This window comes from Camelus bactrianus, chromosome 4 (genome assembly GCF_048773025.1).
Source record: "Camelus bactrianus isolate YW-2024 breed Bactrian camel chromosome 4, ASM4877302v1, whole genome shotgun sequence".
NCBI classification, from domain to species: domain Eukaryota; kingdom Metazoa; phylum Chordata; class Mammalia; order Artiodactyla; family Camelidae; genus Camelus; species Camelus bactrianus.
Genome location: NC_133542.1, coordinates 89,681,114 through 89,697,778, shown reverse-complemented (window position 1 = coordinate 89,697,778; position 16,665 = coordinate 89,681,114). Strand labels below are relative to the sequence as shown.

The following is a 16,665-nucleotide window of genomic DNA, read 5'->3' as shown; positions in this document are numbered from 1 at the left end:
TTGTCACATACGGCCTTTTTTACATTAGGGTATGTTCCCTCCATGCCCACTTTCTGGAGAGGTTTTTTTTTTTTTTTTTTTTAATCATAAATGGATGTAGAATTTTATCAAAAGCTTTTCTGCATCTATTGAGACGATCATACGATTTTTGTTCTTTATTTTATTGGTGTGGTGTATCACATTAGAAATATTTTTTATAATTATGGAGTCAAACATCAAATCCAGAAGCAACAAAGCAAAATGCTAACAAATGGGATGTGTTTCCGTTAATTTATGTCTTCTTTAATTGATTTAGCATATTTTGTAGTTTTCACTGTACAAATCAGGATAATGCTGGTAGAATGAGTTAGGAAGTGTTCCTTCCTCTTCAACTTTTGGAAAAGTTTGAGAAGGACTGGTATTAGTCCTTCTTTAAATGCTTGGTAGAATTCATCGGAGAAGCCATCAGATTCAGGCTTTTTGTCAGGAGATTTTTGATAACTGATTCAACCTCCTTACTATTTTTAGAGTATTTTCTTATGTGTGTGTGTGTGTGTGTGTGTGTGTGAGAGAGAGAGAGAGAGAGAAAGAGATCTAAGCCAACCTGTCCATTTCATCCAGATTATCCAATGTTTTTGGAGTACAATTGTTCATAGTACTCTCCTATACTTTTTCTTTGTAGAACTGGCACTTTCATTTCTGATTTTCATAACTTGAGTCTCCTTGTTTAATATTTTATTTTTTAATTTTTATTTTGGTGGGAGAAGGATAATTAGGCTTATTTATTTTTAGAGGGGGTACTGGGTGTTGAACTCAGGACCTCATGCATGCTAAACGTGCGCTCTACCGCTTGAGCTGTACCTTCCCACCTTGACTCTTCTTTTCTTCTTAGTCTACCTAGCTAAAGGTTTGTCAATTTTGCTGATCTTTGCAAAGAATCAATCAACTTCCCATTTCATTGATTTACACTATTATTTTTCTACTTTTCATTTCATTTATCTCTGCTCTAATCTTTGTTATCTTCCTCCTTCTGCTAGCTTTGGCCTTAGTTTATTCTTCTTTTTTCTAGTCTCAACTTGTAAAATTAGTTTGTTGATTTGAGCTCTTTCTCATTTTTTACTGTAAGCAGTTATAGCTGTAAATTTCCCCCTTAGCACTGCTTTCACTGTGATCCTTAAGTTTTGACATGTTTTCATTTTCATTCATCTCTAAATATTTTTAATTTGCCTTGTAATTTCTTCTTTGATCCTCTACTTGTTTAAGAGCATGTCATTTAATTCTCACAATTTTGTGATTTTTAAAGTTGCTTTCTCATTTCCTTTTTTGTATATTCTATAGCTATTTTCTTTGTTGTTGTCATGGGGATTATATTTAACACTCTAAAGTTATAAAACTCTAATTTGAATTTATACCATCTTAAATTCAACAGTATACAAAAACATTGCTCCTTTACAGCTTCTGTCTTCACCCCTTTTAATTGTTGATGTTACTAAATTATATCTTTATACATTGTGTGCCCCAAACCACAAACTAATAATCTTTTTCAATGTATTAGTCTCTTAAATTATGTAGAAAACTAAACTTGTAGTTATAAACTAATGATACTAGCTTTTAGACTAATTTATATATATATATATGTCTTTATCTTACTTGAGCTTCTTGGATGTTTATAGTCATTATCTTTCATCCTGGCTCCTGCTGTGTGCAGGCTGCTCCAGGAATGAGTGCAGGGTTTCTGCCATTGGGCTAGGGGTGGGGATGGATAACTGTTACCACACTAAGAGCTGTAATTGACTGAAATTAACTGCAATTTACAATCTACTATCCAAGTTTCCCCTGGAAGTTGCAAACCTTCAATAGATTTCTGAGTTCCAAAATAGTAACATCATGCAGACTCTGCCAGTGCAATTACTGCTTAGGTAGGTAGACAGTTTCCTGGTGCTTCCTACTCCGCCAGCTTCCCAGAATCCACCCTTTATATTTGTTTGAAGATATTTTAAAGAATGAAGATGACCTGAAAATATATTGACCAAAAGATTTTCTGAAGCCATAAAGGCCTCTAGTTCCACTGAAAGTTTAACTTAAATATTTTGCTTTTACACATATATATTTATGGGAAGTTTTTTAATTAAAAGTTAAAAGCTATTAGACTTAGAAGACAAACACAGCAGTATAAAAGGATTTTGAGTCACTAATTAGGAATTTATAAGGAATGTCTCAAATTTGGACTTGTCTGCCCTGATTAAGTCTTCTTTTCCTTAGCTTAGATGTCATACTTGCAGTTAGCAAATAAAGAGTGGCCCCATGCAAACTACACCACCACCTTAGCCCAATTCCTACATATTAAAAAGAAAAAGATGCAATCATTCCTAAGAGTCTAAATACTCAAAATAAGAAATAAAATTCTTTTATGAGATTGGCAACAATATCAGAATGCTGGTAACAGTCATGTAATTAATAGCTAAACCTAAAATGCCTCAGATAAATACAGAATTGCTCATTTATCTGTTTGTGGGAAAATTGTCCACAACCTAATTGAGACCACCAAAAGTAAAGGAAATAGAAAAGAGCCCTGTGTCAGATGACACTATTAGCAGACACATGGTTGACATTTCATAATAGAGAAACCACACTAATTCAGAATCAGTGTGGTTAACAGCACTAATTAGAAGGCCCAAAAGAAATGCTTTGAGGAACTCTATTTGTCCCAGAAGCAAAATGCCAATTATTTGACATAATAAATGTTTTTATTAATAAGAAGTGTGATGGGAACACTGCAAGTGTTCGTGCACTCATGATTTTGCTGCAATGTCAGAAGGATGTAAAAGCCCTGTACAGCATGAATTTTATCTGGAATCTTGATTTTCAAGTAACACATGTTGTTTTATTCAGAGAGAGCGTGCATATGTAAATGTTGTCTATAGCTCTGAATTGCACATTGAAAGATGAAACCAAAATGGGAAAATCTAACAAAATACAAGCTCCTAGAGTCCATCTGGCTTCAGCTTTCAGTGAAGCATGAGATCAGTGTACCCCTCTGTTTTTCATATTCAAGTGTATGGGCATTCAAAGCAAGGGTTGTTAAAAATGTGAGTTGAAATGAGGCTTTTTTATAAGTGAATCTCACCTTATAGATTTGTTGAAAGATAGTTGTAGCTTAAATAGCTTACTTAACTAACTTTTATTTACCTGAAGTAAAATGGAAGCTGCAAATTTTTTAAGTTTAACAATATGTAAAATGTGTGTGTGTGTTTGTGAACAAATATTACGGATTCAAAGCAAAATGCCAACCTTGGTGAAGTTAAAATGGTTCACATGTGCCACTTGGTCAGTGTTATTAGTGAATTATCAAGATTAGTATGTTGACATCAATGTGTGCTGAAAGAAAAGTCTCAACTTCATTTTGAAATACTCTGTTAGACAAAGTTTGATTGTATTAGGTTTAACCATATGAAATTGCCATTTTTGCAGGTCAAGAGCGGCCTAATACTGGCAATTTCACATGGTCCAATCTGTTATTTAAAAGCTATCGCTATTATCACAAGAAATTTCCATAGGACTTGAAAGTAGCCTTTTCAAGTACAAAATTTGGTATCTAAAAACAGTTATATATCAAATTGTCATACGTCATCAAACTGTATACTTTAGATATATTTTCATCTATAAATTATACTTCAATAAAGTAATTAGGTTTATAGAAGCAAACTCAAGTTTCTCATAAAAAATTGAAAATATTTTATTTAAAAGTTTAATACTTATTCAATATTTAATATCTTCCCTAATATTTTATATTTTATCTACCTTATTATATCAGTATATCCTGAATTTTTCCACCAAGTCCCATAGGGATGGCCCCAAATTCCTTCCAGTTCATCCCAGTGTACCATACAAATTCTAAGAATGCCAAGCAATGAACAGGTGTCTCAGAGATTTCAAGCTATCCATCAAAATATACTCTCCCCTTAATTCATGGGATGCAGGTTGAATTATTGTTCTCAATTATTCACGTGCTCCCTGTATTAGAATTACACACACCCACACCTTTACTATATGAAGTGGCAGCATCTCCCAATAGAGCAGGCAGAGTATTTTCCTGGCAACTGGTGTTGAGCTAGGTCATGTGACTTGTTTTGACCAATGGAATATAGGTGAAAGTGACAGTGTGGCACTTCTGGGCTGAGTCTCCAGAGGCATCAGGCATTTCTGTTCCCTTCTGTGCACTTCTATCATGAGAAGAGCACACCCCGAAGAGTCACTGCCCTTTCTGCCCAGAATGAACATATGTGGAATGGGCCTGAACCCCGCCCACAGCCTGGCACCGTGCCCAGCCAACCAGTAGCCTTCATCAGAGCCTTCCTGCCCTGCCCAGCTTAGGTCAACTGAACAGCAGCCAACAAGCAAATTTGTGAGAGTGAGACTAAATGCTGGTGGTTTAAAGCCACCACGTTTAGGAGGGGTTTGTTACACAGCATTACTGCTGTGATAGCTAACTAACATACCTACTAATAGTTCTATTGCTGGACACGGGCTACCTCACTACATTATATGTCCCCTGCAGTCAAGTATAGGCATGTGACTAACTTCTTACCAATACAATATAAGCAGAGTGTTGGATGCCAGTTTCAAATCTAAGCAAGACTATGAATGTGCTTTCTCTTCTCTCTTCTAATGGCAAAGACTCAGATGTGGAAGCCACTCAGCTTTGATAATCCATGTGATGACAATTCCCTAAGGGATAATGGGACACTGACTTGGAAATATTCTGGGTCCCTGGATGACCACCAACCTAGACTACTCCCCTGGGAACTGTTAGATGAAAGAGAAGGAAGTTCCATATTCTTTAAACCATTGTATTTTGAGCATCTTTGTTGCCGCTACTTATTTTTATCCTTACTAATGAAGTTAGGAGACACTGCCTCCTCTGAGAAGTTCTGAGGTGTTACTCCTAAAAACAGCCCCAGTCTGCTTCTCTGTTCCACTTCCACTTCCCTAGTGATTTTGTGAGCCACCCAATATCCTTTTCGGGGAGGGTTTGGGGGGAAGTTGGGGAGAGGTCATTAGGCTTATTTATTTATTTTAAGTGGAGGTAGTGGAGATTGAACCCAGGACCCCATGCATGGTAAGCATGTGCTCTACCACTGAGCTATACCCTTCCTGCTCCAGTATCCTTTTAACGTCACTTATTTTCTGGCTACTCAGTAGAATCACCTTCCAAAGCTTGCTTTTCACATGGATTATGCTACGCTGTATCACAATTAATCGTATTCATGTCCATCCATCTCCAGTATTATGAGCTTCACGAAACAGGACTCAGATCTTCTGCATCACCCTAGCCAAGCACATTGCCTGCTACCAGGTAACTATTTGGAGAATAAAGGAATGAAGAAGTAGATGAAATCGAGTGCTCCTGGTCTGGAGAGGGTGTGAGATATACAAGTGGACACTCAAGGGACAGTGTGACTAGATGCTTAGGAAGTTACTAGCGGAATGACAACGGCATCTTCAATTCAATGGGCTTCACCCAGAAGGTAGAAGAGTCTCCATGAACAGATGAGAGTGGGCAGGAAGTCAGCATTTACGACGAGTGGGTTCTGAGCTGGGTCCTCCTTTATTACTTGAATTTGTTGTCAGTCTCCGAAGGAAGATGAAAGAACATGACCCATGGCAATGGCAGAGCCACGAGAAGCGATGACGAGGCAGCCACTGCCACGACCTTCCTGGTGGAGTAGCCGCCCGCAGGCAGCTGGGAGGTGCTTACTCCGGAGTCAGCAGGCCGCGCTCTGGGGAAATGATTTGAAAGCTTTACAAAAACCACATCCCTGGGCAGACCACCACAGGGCATTCGAAGCTGTGCTCAAGGTGACTCCAACCAGAAATAAATTCAGGATCATAAGACTCCACTGTCAGGACACCTGGAACCTGGTTCTTTTCTAGGACTTAGCTGCCTTTTCCACCACACTTGGCCCCAAATGACCTTTAGCCATTTCCGAATATTGAAACCAATCCCTCAGACAAGAATATTTTGTCACCAAATCACCGAAAGAAGGATTTTACTTTTTTTTTTTTTTTTGCAGAGGTGGGAGAGGGGAAGAGACAAGATATCAATATAAAGCTTGCAATAATAGAATTACAGAATGTCTAATTGGCAGAAACTTAGAGACCAATCGCTTATTCCCCCTCATTTTGGAGCTCTGAGATGCAAGCTCCCTCGGGACGGAGCCATATCTGCTTGAGTATCCGGTGCCCAGCAGAGGTTCGCCTATGAATCGTGCTCAATACCTGTCTGTTAAATACTCGAGGGGTAAAGCGTAAGGAAATAATTGTTCAATTTAAAATTTTTTGAATGAGAAGGTGAATGAATGAATGAATGAACGAACGCATACAGTGTGGAAAATGAGACCCAGAGAAATACAGTGCTGTGTCCAAGTTTACATGGTGGCTTAGAAGCAGAGCTGTGATTAAAAGCCAGGCCCTCTAGCAGCCACACGGGCCTTTTACGGAGTAACAAGGCTGTGGTAACAGAGTCCCAGCTCAGGGCCTTCCCAAGGTCTTTCCTCTGCCCTCCCCCAACCCCTCCACTTCCTGGGAGAGTTGCGGGAACTTCCCCTTTACCCCACCCTCACTTGCGGGGTGTCTAGGACCCCACAACCACGTCTCTTGGGCCTATGGTATCCTGAAAGAGTGCAGGGTCTGGAGACTGTCCTCACAATGTGACGATCATGCTGCACAGCCTCTGAGTAAAGGGCTGGTGGCCGTGGAAGTAAAGGTTTCACAGACCCAGAGGAAAAGCTGGGTTAGCCCAGCCCCCGGCTCTGATGGTGAACGATGTACACTCAGGTGCAAGCGCTGACCTGGTTCCCTGCCGGCTCCTGGGGGCCCAAAGCAAAGCCACAGGGCTGTCCTGGTGGTCCCTCAGGGAGACGGTCTGCCTTTGGCTCCACTGACCGACTGCTGTCTTAGCTCCCCTACCCACCCGAGCTAGTCCAAGACAGGAGCCTCTCCTCGGCTTCCCAAAACGCTAGCCATGCCCCAGTCCTCTCCAGGTCACAGAGGGCATGGGCTTTCAAAATGCAAAGCCTAGAAGAAACATCTTCTCTGCATTCTGCTAAAGAGGGAAAAAAACAAATGCTGGAGCGTGGGGCTGGGGAGACCAGTCAACAGCTCAAACATTGTCCTACCACAAAGGGCATGATGGTCTTTGGAGCACTTGCACTGGCATTACTTTATTGGACTAAGAATATTCAAACAATTACCTGTTTGCTCTACACATTCTCACATCTTTATTTAAAATAGTCACCTGAGGGTCTTCCTACTCTGTAGCACCAATTCAGCGTGTGCATCTCTGAAGGAACTTCAACACCGTGGGCCCTTCCTTAGTTTTTAACTAGCATAAAATTCGCAGTCACGATATTTAAAGGCTGTTGCCAGTGAGAAAGGAATGCTCAGGTCTCAGTCCTATCTACCTCTTCGGGGGTCTCAGGGCTGAGTCTCTGAGTCAGACCTCAGCATCTGAAAGGACAGTGGTCATATCAACGGTGGAGACCATGATCAAAGGGTCGTTGACTGACCTACTGAAAACATTGGCAATTCAGCTAATTAAAATAAGGAAATAATCCCCACTGCTGTACAGAACTACCTCCACTCACTGCCTCAATATCCCTCTCCAACTCTACTCCACATAAGTAGGAAGAAAGGGATGGAAGGTGGGAAGAGTTTTCTAAATCCCTATTAAGTGCCAAGGAAAAGTCACCACTGTCAGGACCTTCTCCTGCGTGCACTTTTGCATGACTATGAAGTCTCCCATCACAGCCAGCCTGCCTAAAACCTGACAACTTACTGTGAAAGTCCAACTGGGAGCAGTAGGTGAAAACAAGGACTGGTTTTTCCCTGACCAAAGCACAGCAGAAAACTGTTTCAGTTTTCTGAAACGAAAGTGTTTCGCCCAGCCTTTCAGGGAAAGCACATCTCCAGTCTGCCTTCAGTATCCAAAGCTCCCGGTGGCCTGGTCTGTGTTGAATGGACAGATACACGACTGCTTGTTAGAGAGAGAGATACGCGCATTCTCCGTGCTCAAGAGCCATCCCTTCGGTCACCAGGTCTCTCTGATTGCTGGCACAAAATACACACAATTCTTAAAGAAACTCCCCTTAGCTTGTCAAAGGGGGAGCCCAGGACACATCAGAGCTGATTACTGGCTTTTTAACACCAAGAGGCCATAAGGTAGAGCAGGCTGGCCAACTTGGGGGCGCTGGGCAGGCCAGAGTTAGAAAAGAACCACCTCAGAAAGCAGAGGCAGCAGATGTTGGAGACATGTTCTACTGAAGGATTTCTGGCTGCTCAGCTGGAGTTGGCTGGTAGTCAGGTTGTTGACGCCAGAGATATTTAACTAAATCTTCCCCATGTAAACACTGTGGGAATTCATTCACCCAGAGAGCCCATTTCCTGGGAATAATAATAATGGGATTTTATCATGTACACAATTGTTCCAGTTGCCTTCCTTACTCCGTTACTCTGCTGACACAATCCAGAGACCACTGATGCTACTTTGGAATTGGAAGCAAAGGGCAGAGACCATGGCCCATCGCACGGGCAGTGCTCCTGTTCCCTCAAGTATTCACCAGACCCCACTGTTCCAGGTCATCGCAAGCAGATACAAAAGTGCTTAAGGTTGGAGATCTTCTACTGCTTTCAGTGTCACTCTGGATTGCTGAAAGCACATGCTGTGGTTTCAGGGCAGGACCACAAGGAAGAGTGAGAGCTAGACCAAGCTGTTACCCAGAGGTGAAGTGTAAGGAAGCTGATTCCAGGGTGAGGCCATCCACCCCCAGATCAGGACTCCTCTTCCTCCTCTTTGGCCACAGAGCTTCTGGGCCTGAGACACGTCAGTCCCTGCAGAGATACTGCCCACGGCCCCGTGTCAAGACCCAGCTGTCCCAAGTCCCATTCCTTTCACATCTGGCTGGTGAATGGCAGGATAATCTAATACATTAGTTAGCGACAGGGACGTGACAGTGATAATGATGTCTGTGTTAGCCCTCCAAAGAAAATTAACAAGCACTTAACTGAAGTTTACGCTTTAAGCTGACCTTCACTAATGATGGGGATTTTAGGTAATACACAGGCTAATAGAGAAATATGGGGGGGAATGGCCTCACTTCACATCAAACAAGCCACCAGTTATTCAGCTAACACAGAGTCAGCTCTGCGTACCCCACCCGTGAAAGAAATAGAGGCTCTTAAGTGGGATTCTAAAGCATTATTTAAATAGTCCAACTCTCCAAAAACATGGAAATGGCTGTGTAATTCTAGGGAAACTTATACAGCCACTGACATTACAATTATGAGGATTACGTAGAAATATGCCCGAGTACATTTTAAACTACGCTAAATGAAAAAGATCTAAACAGTATCTGCACTGTAATTGTAACTATTTTTAAAAGGCATATAAATATGAACAACATTTGACATAGTATTAGAAAATATAAACAGCCAGTACAGTAAGGGGCTGGATTACAAAACCGGTTTTGTTTTTTTTGAAGTTCTCCAGATAGACTATTACCTTTGCCAAAAAAAAAGTTTAAGAAAAGGGAGGATATAGTCACAAACACTCTAGTATGAATGAGACTCTTTGAAGGTAGGCCTAGGAGCTACCTGTGTTCAGATACTGAACTGCACTGAATACAACAAGTAGATATTTAATGCCATTTTTAAAAGACTCATACCATGTTTTTAATAAAGCACATTTATCATAGATGGACAGGGAAACTTCAGTAACATTAGAGATCTCTCTCCTCTTGCAGATGATCCTTTCTGGATAAACAGACTCTCCCCTAGACCAAGCTAAAGAGCCTGGCCCAACTGCAGGCACCCACCTGTTCTGGGGGCCGGGTGAGAACGTGCTGCCCAGCACCCAGCCTGCCCTCAGAAGCCTGCAGCGTCTCCTTCCTCTGCCCTGCACTTAGCCTCAAATTCAAGAAGTAAGGAAAGCAGTCATTTGACTGCTGCTGTTTCCATTTCCAATTTTCTAAATTTGGCTGCCAGATTTTCTGACCTGGTCACTGGAGAGCGAAATCACTTGAGAATTTTCCATGCAAATTTTTATTTCAGTTGTTTTGTGTTGAATTGAAAACATTTCAACACAGAAGCTAGAATTCTCCAGAATACTGGTTTCTGGAAACTCTGAAATTAGGTAGGTAGGTAGGTACAGAACTCCTGGGTTTTTGGGGTCTTTTCCCCAAGTTCCCACAGATTTTTCAGCTTGAGTTTTTGTCTAACAAAGTGGTCTGTGCTAAAAATCCCACCACCTCCACCAACCTCCATTCACTCAAGCAACATTTGACCAACATTTCCTAAACAGCTACTATTGGCCAGGCACTCCTCTAGACACTGAGAGTACATGGACAAAACAGGTCGAAGTGTCTGCTCACCTTACAGTGAGAAATAAGGAGGAATAAACAGGAAAAAACAGTAAGACAGATAGTGAGACAGTCTTTGAAGGGAAACAGGCAGAGAAAGGAAACAGGAGTGCTGAGGGTAGGGATGGACATTGCAATTTATTAGGAGAACTATATGAAATTGCCATTTTGGAAGTCAACCATGGATAATGACTAGCAATTTCGTGTCGTTCAATCTACATCGGTTTTCTATTATTGCAAAACAAACCACCACAAACGTAGTGTTGCTGGCCAAAAGTGCAGTGAGGGCAAATATCCTGAGGCACTCGTGGGCCTGGATGAAGGTCTGCGCAGCTGGACTGGAGTGAGAGAGCAGGAGAACAACAGGATCCCACGTTGGGAGGCACTGTGGGCTGAGCAGATCGTGCAGGGACTTCTAGGTAATTGCGAGGATGGTGACCCTTACTCTGAGAGAGCTGGGAAGTCAACAAAGGATTTTCAGCAGCAAGGTGACACGATCTGACTTACAAACTAATAGGATCACTTGCTAATAAGTTGAGAACATGAGGAATTCAAGAGAAGAAGCAGGGAAACCAATTAGGGATCTATTTCTGTAATCTAGATGAGAAATAATGGTGATTTGGATCTGGATGATAGCAATGGAGGTGAGGAGGAAGGACTGGATTCTGGATTTATTTTCAAAGTACAGCTGAATTTTCCTAGTGGACCAAATGTGAGCTAAGAGAAGAAAAAAGTCAAAGATGACTCCAAAATGCTTGACTTGAGCAACCAAAAGGATGTAACTGCCATTCATGAAAATAGAAAAGACTGTAGGAAAGGCAGGTTTGTAGGGGAGGTACTGGGAGCTTGGTTTTGGTAAAGCTGAATTTTAACTGCCTGTTGACATCCAAATTGACAGTTCAAGTAGACAGTTGTAGATACAAGTCTAGGGTCAGGGGAGAAGTCTAGCTAAGTTAGTAATTTGGGGTCTGTAGATAGTATTTAAAGTCACAAAACTAGATGAGATCACCAGGGAATGAGCTGTCAATGAAAAGAGAAAAAGTCCTGGGGCTGAACCTTGGGACATATCAATATTTAGGGGTCAGAGAGATGAGAAGGAATCAGCGAAAGAGGCTAAGAACAATTAGCCAGTGAGATAAAAAGAAAACCAGGGCCCACTGTGTCCTGAACTAAGGAACATTCGTTTGTAGCACTTTGTTACCTTCCGGTTTTACAGAATGCTCTAGTTCATCTTGTATTTTCCCCCACCCCTGCCCTAAAGCCAGCCATTTATTCAAAGGGCCCTAGTTCCTTTTATTACAGAACAGTATTAGAAACCACTGTCTAGGCCTTGAGTGTGCTCACGGCTTCTAGGCCCTCTCAGCAGACAGGCCAGGGAATACGTGTATGTGTGCCCATGCATGTACACACACTTACCCATAATTGCGCCTATATATACAATATACATATATTAAGCTAAACATGAGTTCATACTGCTGTCTCTGACTCTGCTTCAGTACCACAAGGCTCATTCTAGTTTTCCCATCTTGCTTCTGTGTAACTTTCCTCTCTGACACTGAGAAATGCAGCTCCCACCAATGAAAGTCATTCTTGACCTTGACAGAGCAGTTTCCGTGGAACGCGGGGATCTAAAGCTTGGCTGGAATGCACTTAAGAGGCAATGAGGAGAGAGAAATTGGAGTCAGCAACTATATGCTCAAGGGTGGTTCTCAGCTTTTAGCTTGCATCACAATCATCTGGAGGACTTGTTCGAGAGAAAACTGCTGACTAAAACCCCCAGAATTTGTTATTCATCAGGTCTGAAGTGGGGCCCGAGAATCTGCATTTCTAATAAGCTCCTTGGTGGTGCTGGTGCTGCTGCTGCTGCTGCTTCTTAAAGTGCACTCTGAGAACCACTAGACTCAAGGAATTCTGCTTGAAAAGGAAGGTAAGAAATGGAGCAGTAGAAACCAATACAATAATGTAAATCAACTATACTTCCAAAAAAAATGGAGCAACAGGTAGAGTGAAGTGGGTCATGAGAAGTTTTTCAGGTGTGCATGTGTGATGCATGTGCGCTTGTGTTTTAAGCAAAGAAGTAATGATATATCTATAGTCTAATGAAAAGAATCCAGTAAAGAAGAAAGTAATAGTGATGCAAGAGAGGGGAGTAGCAGGAATGGCAGGGGATTGCTGGAGCAGAATCTTTGAGCTGGTGAGAGGACAGAACCAGGGCCAAGAAAGAGCTGGCCTTAAAAAGGAGCATGTCCAGTTCATTCATAGTCAGAGGACGAACGGCAGAGTATACTGAGACAAATGAAGATGACTAGGGGAGGTGGCAGTGGGGTCTTGTAAATACTCTTCTGATTGTCTCTCATAGCTCAGTGAAGGGAAGGGCCAGGTCATCAGCTCCCACAGAGGCTGGGGGAGACAAGGCTAGAGGTTGGAGATGAAAGAATGAAATAATCACCCAGGAGTACGGGACTGTGAATAGACTGGAAAGCATGGGATGGCTGCTGGGCGGCATCCAGGGTCCTCTTGGGGTTAGGTGATGAGGAACTGAAAGTAAGACCCGTCCAGTGTGGTTGTGCTTTCTTCCTCCAGCCACACTCAGTAGTACAGGAGCAGGTGCAGAGTAAGAGAGAGCTGGGCTGGAGCAGGATGCAGTCCTGCGAGGGACGACAATAAAGCAGAGGAGGAGCAGACTTGCCTTGTTGGCTGTGATGAAAGCACTTCCAATTTCTGTTCTGCCTTATGAAATATTCAGTACAAATACCTTCTAAATTTATCTCTCCCATTATTGAAGCAATAATAATAGCAATTTTGAAGGCTGTGAACATCGTGGAAACGTGTTGACAATATATTGCTACTGAAGAAAAAGCAGAATACAAAACTGGGTCTGTTCTGGGATTACTCTTAAATAAAAAATAATGAAAGAATGTAGACAAATCTGGGCCCAGGGAGAAGTAAAATGGTGTGATTCACTTAGTGGTAAGATTTAGGGGAAACTTCTTGCTTACTTTCCTTTTTAGTCATGTTCAGCTCAGGTCATTAAACATTAATTGAGCGTCTACTGATGTTGGGCACTCTGCTAGGCTCCAAGAACACAAAAAGAGGAGGAGGGGGAGGAGGAATTATAGTTCACTTGGGAAGCTTAGAGGCTAAGAGTGGTATTGCTATGTGTGTGTTTGCATATGAAATCATTATATAAAAAGTATAAGCATAAATGTGGCAAATAGGATATTAGTGTCTCCAACAGACTGCATTAGTTAATATTCTCTTAGTTGTAGGTAGTAGAAATGTTCTAAGATTGACTAAAGCAAAAAGGGAAATCTTATTTAAGGACTGGATCACAGAACCCAAGGGCAGTAGACAGGAGGACCCTGGAAGCAAGCTGGCAGCAGGGACCTGAACACAACACATCTAGTCTCTCCATGCATCATCTCTACTCTGCTCTGAGTGTTGCCTTCATTCCTCTCCTCCTTCTTTTCCTCCTCAGTTCACATGGTGGAATATTATGGCCTAGAACAGCTCTACTCATTACCAGTTTAGTCACTGGAAAAAGTATCAATCAATCAATCAATCAGTCAATCAATCAATCAATCACTCTCTCTCTCAAACCTGGCACTCCCAGCTTGGTTCAGACATCCGTTACTTAACTGATCAAACAGCAAAAGAGTTGAAGAAAGAGATTGGCCAAGTTGGGGCCAGATGGCCACCTTTGAACGAATCAAAAGTGGCTAAAGGGCTGTGTTATATTTTCAAAACCTGGTTCCTGGGAGCCCCACCACTGTAAGCACACGGATGAATGAGAGAAGCCATTCTCAAAATTAGCAGGGCTATCACCCTAGTAGATATTAGTTACATTGTTCCCCTTTTCTGTTTAACATTTACACTCTTTTACTGAACATAAAATTCCAAACATGACCTTACCTAATACTACAACTATCATCTCCCCAATGGCAAAGTCACACCCAGCTACTGGACTGAGAGGAGATTTCACAGAGCCACTGTTTTTCATTCAGGATCTTTAGGCAATATGTATTGTTTCTTTAGTACAATTCCAAGCTGGTCCAGATATGGTTCTTCCTGATTTTGCAACTGGTGGAAAAATGACAAATGTAACCAACCCCTACGCAATGGTGCAAGAAAAATCAGACAACTACAAAAAAACAAATCTCCAGATGGTCGCTGACCCAAAATATGTATTTAACTCTTTCTGCTGGACACAGTAAGGTACACGAAATTACTGGAGTATTTCATGGATCATTAATAAGTTCCATTTGGGGGACTCCATTTGACAACACTCCATGGCACAAATCTTATTACCTTTACACCCCTAATTCTGATACACGGTACTCTAGGAACAGGGTCATGTCCACACAACTTCTGTTTCTTAGCAGAAACACTGAGGAATCTGCCCATCACCTTTGTATCCATTTAAGGGCCCTGGTCTTGGGCCACACGTACAAAATTGGAATCTGGGATAGGGTAGCAGGGTGGCTTTCTTCTAAAATTACATTGGGATAGTTACACCGCCCCTGTAACTCTGGCTCTATCCTTGGTCCTGGAAGCTGAATCCGTTGGTTCCATGTAAGACCTAGAAGAAGGTGCTTTGCGGGGACCTAGGTTCTCCAAAGACCTCTCTTTTCTAACTGCCAGATTCTCTATCTTCTAATCAGAACCTCAATTTTAGTTTTAGAAATGAGGTGTAACAGAGAATGCGGGTATTATCTTTTAGCCAAACAACTGATTTTCTGACCTTAAATTGGCTCAGTTCACTAGCTACTAACAGGAAAGATGTTCCTGGGTGAGTTACATCCTTTTTCCATCATTCTCTGTCTACTTTCAGCCAGACTCCTGGGACTGAGGCTTACCACTGACTGTGGTACCCTCTTGAGAACACAGGATGTAGCCTCACCTGCCTCCAGTTATAATGCCCACTCCTCAGGAGCGAGTTCTCTACAATTGAAGACTCTGTTAGTTGTATTTGAAAGATGTCTTCTCAAAAGACTAATAAACAAAAGATCGTGACAGTAAGGGATCACTGGCAGGGGTGCAAATCAATTAGAATAATATGGACTAAAACTGGAATTTAATGCTAACCAAACTTCTACCTCCCATATTTACTCAAGTCAGCTTGGAATGGTTTTTTCTGTTTTTCAGGCAATGGCATGGCGAATGTGACTGCCAAGAGCTCTGACCTTACATGTTACTCGTCTGTGTGACTAAAGGGGAAATAGCTCTTTTTCAACCCCTGGTTGGTCAGATGGACCAATCAATGGTATCTAGGCAGCCTGGCTCATCCTTATAAATGTGGCTAAGGAACTCTGCCACAGTAACCACAGAGAATGGGAGTGGATGGTTCCCAGACAAAGGGGGGATACACTTGGTCAACAATCACATAAAACAGTATGCCAACAAATTTATATAATTCAGATTAAATAAAGTCCTAGAACAATACAAATTATCAAAACTGACTCAAGAAGAAATAGAAAAGCTGAATAAACCTATAACAAACAAAGAGCCTGAATTAGCAAATTTAAAACTTCCCACAAAGAAATGCCTGGACCCAAATGGCTTCACTCATTAATTCTTCCAAGTGTTCAAGTAAGAAAGTGCCAATCTTTCACAAACTCTTTAAAAAAAATACAAGAGGAAGGAACACTTTCCAACTCGTTCTTTGTGACCTGGTTCCAAAGCCAGACAAAGATTTTTAAGAAAAGATAATTACAGATCAATATCTCTTACAAATATAGTAAAAAAAATCCTGAACAAAATACTAGCAAACCAAATCCAGTAATATATAAAAAGGATTAATCACCATGACCAAGTAGGGTTTACCCCCAAGAATGTAAGACTGATTTAATAGTCATAAATAAATTACTATATTAATATTAATAGTTAATACATTTTATCAATAGAATGAAGGACATGATAATCTCAATAGATGTAAAAAAAGCTTTGCTTGAAAAAAAAAGCTTTACAGAAAAGTCTGACAACTCTAACATTTTGTCATGATTAAAACAACTCAAACTAGGAATAAAAAAACTTCCTCTACCTGATAATAGATACCTACAAAAAAAAAAACAAAACCCTACAGAGAACATCATTCTTAATGTTAAAAGACTGAATTCTCTCTCCCTAAGATCAAGAACAAGACAAGGATGTTCAATCTTATCACTTCTATTCAACATTGTGCAGGAGATTATAGCCAAGGTAATTAGGCAAGAAAAACAAAAGGCACCTAGACTGGAAAGGAGGAAATAAAACTATTTCTATTCTGACATTA

The 16,665-nt window shown here is 41.3% G+C and overlaps 1 protein-coding gene and 1 non-coding gene across 3 annotated transcripts in view; both read right to left on the bottom strand.

Annotated features, from left to right (window-relative positions):
- FRMD3 (FERM domain containing 3) overlaps nt 1-16,665 on the bottom strand; it is a 296,579-nt gene that overhangs the window by 262,518 nt on the left and 17,396 nt on the right. The gene's annotated exons all lie outside the window — the stretch shown is intronic.
- On the bottom strand, nt 5,061-5,134 carry TRNAG-ACC (transfer RNA glycine (anticodon ACC)). Its single transcript has one exon. It is a non-coding gene; the product is annotated as a tRNA-Gly (tRNA).